We start from the raw sequence: 2,352 nt of genomic DNA on the forward strand, positions 1-2,352 counted from the left end.
CTCCGTTTCCCGCAGGCCAGGCTCGCAGCAGCCGCGCAGGAGGGGTGCTCTCTGTGCAGGGAGAGCGGGCCTCGGGGATGTGCACTGAGGGGTCTGATCTGTGATCGTTTTTCCTGGAAAAGGGCTTGTAGCAAGCTCGACAAGCTACCACCTTCCACCTTCATCCTGCTCAGTGCACACAGGGCGTTCTGCTGCACTGAAATTTTTACATTTAAATTTTTCTTAAAATTTTCAATAGAAAACAAATTAAAAAATACTGGCCATCGGGGACCTGTGTGTCTGCCGTCTACACTAGGCAGTAGGTTCCCTGACTTCTCTTCATGCACAAGCAAAGGTGAAAACAGACGCGAGAGGCTGGTATGTAAGCGAAGTTCATGTATGTCTCATGGAGTCCAGTCCTTACAGTCCTGTGCCTCGTGAGGGGGGGGTCACCTGCACTCCCCAACTGTCCAGAAGACAGACAGCAGCCGAGGGTGGTGGGCAGACCTTCCGTGAAGCACATGTGGCGGCCCTGAGACCAGCACTGGCTCCAGGTGACGGAGGAGTGGCCACTGGCTGACGCCTGAGTGCACCCTTCTCTCAAGTACCTTCAGCAAATCGCCCTGGGCCCCTAAAGACTCGCCCTAAGTTCTTTAAATTAAACCCCGGCCCCCTTGCACGCCTGTAAACATGGAAACATCCCAGGGGAGCCCTCTCCTTGGGATAGGAGGGTCCGGGCCGTATGATTGAACGTGTGAACTTACTGCAAAGGAAGGGAACTTGGGGCAGGGATAGGGGGACACACACGCATTTTGAACTGGGGGACACGGGACATGGAAGCCAAGGATTCTTAAGAAACCAAAAGTAGTGTTTGAGACTGGCGCTGCCTGAAAGCAGTAAGCAGCGATTAAAAATATACTCAACCGCGAAAAACGGGTGGACAAGAGGACTGCTGAGCCCTGTCACAGGGGCTCATTTATACACAGAACTCAATGACCTCTGTGCCTACCGCACGGGCGGCAGCCACGGAGGGCGTGGTACCCGAGTGGGACTGTGCAGGGCGAGGGGGTGAGGGGCCGGAACCGCGCTCCAGCGAGTTTTCAAAGCTGCGTATTCATGCTGCAGCGGTCGCCTCGGGGTGCACAGCCAGGCCCCGGGGCTAGGAGCGGTCGGGGAGCGCTGCGGCTGACCGCTGTGGCTGACCGTGGGCGGCCACACTTGGCCGAGACCCAGGGAGGCCTCAGTGCGCCCAGCCGCGCTCCGTGCTGGTGACCCCGTGGGCAGGGACCTGCACAGTGGCCCCCCTGCGTGGGGTTAGTTTCTCTTGGGCCCACATAACGGCAACCACATGCTTTCCTAATGCTGACGAGGCTAAAGCCACACGTGGAATTAACATTTCTGACTATCCAGCCCCTTCTGTGGAGTTTGTGAAGCCCCGATCTCGGCAGGCAGGCGAGGGGCACGGGCAGCGGCTCTTCAGGGTCAGGGGGTCCCGGGGCAGAAGCCACGGCCGAAGGCTCTTAACACCAGACAAACGCCTGTCAGATTTGGGAACTGTCCAGTGTCTGCTCCGTGTTTGCGCAGAAGCTTACGAGTTCTCACGGTGACACGCGGAGGAGCAGGGGGAGGGAGAGCTGGAGGAGATGGGGAATCCAGAAAGAGCAGGTCTGCGCTGCAGAAAGGGCGGGCCGGCGGGCTCTTGTAGAAGGAGGTCCAGCCAGAGTCGGCAGGAGGGAGGCAGGGGTGGAAATCGGAGGGGATTTGGAGAAAGTAAGAAAGAAGGAAGAGCCAGCATCACACCCACTTCTTGCAATGTGTGCACAGAGCATGGTTTCAAGTAAGGCAATACCGGACGTGGCCTCTTAAACTCCTGTTTGAGAGCTCCCATACCCCCAGTCGGTGCTGGGAAATGACAGGCATACGAGAGTGTATGCCATACTAGAAGTGCACGGACCATGTTTTTTAGATTGAGAATTCTAGAAGCTGGGAACAAAGACTAGAGGGAAAGATAGTCCCTCCTGTTATGCCTTAGTGCCCAAGAGCACGATGCCGTAGACCAGTGGTCGGCAAACTGCCATAGACTACAGGGTTTTTGATCGATTTTCCATTAATTTAACCCTTGGAATAAACGGAAAGAGAAGAAGAGAGACTGTATTATAGAAAAACCTGATTCTGGAACTGCGAGCTCACTGGCCGCATCCAGCTTTAAACAAGATGGCTTTCAGTACCGCCAAGGTGAGTGCTCGCTGCGCGCTGCGAATGGCCAGGCCGGAGACGCTGGCTGTGGTGGGTTTGGCGGCCGCGTACCTGGCTGTGTCGATCCCGAGGGCGGTCATGGTCTTGGCGGCCGCCTTCTCTGGACGATTTTGTTGG

General features: G+C 56.4%; 1 pseudogene; it reads right to left on the reverse strand.

The window, feature by feature from the left end:
- LOC102439375 overlaps nucleotides 1–2,352 on the reverse strand; it is a 34,495-nt pseudogene that overhangs the window by 6,063 nt on the left and 26,080 nt on the right.

The sequence above is a fragment of the Myotis lucifugus genome, unplaced genomic scaffold (genome assembly GCF_000147115.1).
Source record: "Myotis lucifugus unplaced genomic scaffold, Myoluc2.0 scaffold_457, whole genome shotgun sequence".
NCBI lineage: Eukaryota > Metazoa > Chordata > Mammalia > Chiroptera > Vespertilionidae > Myotis > Myotis lucifugus.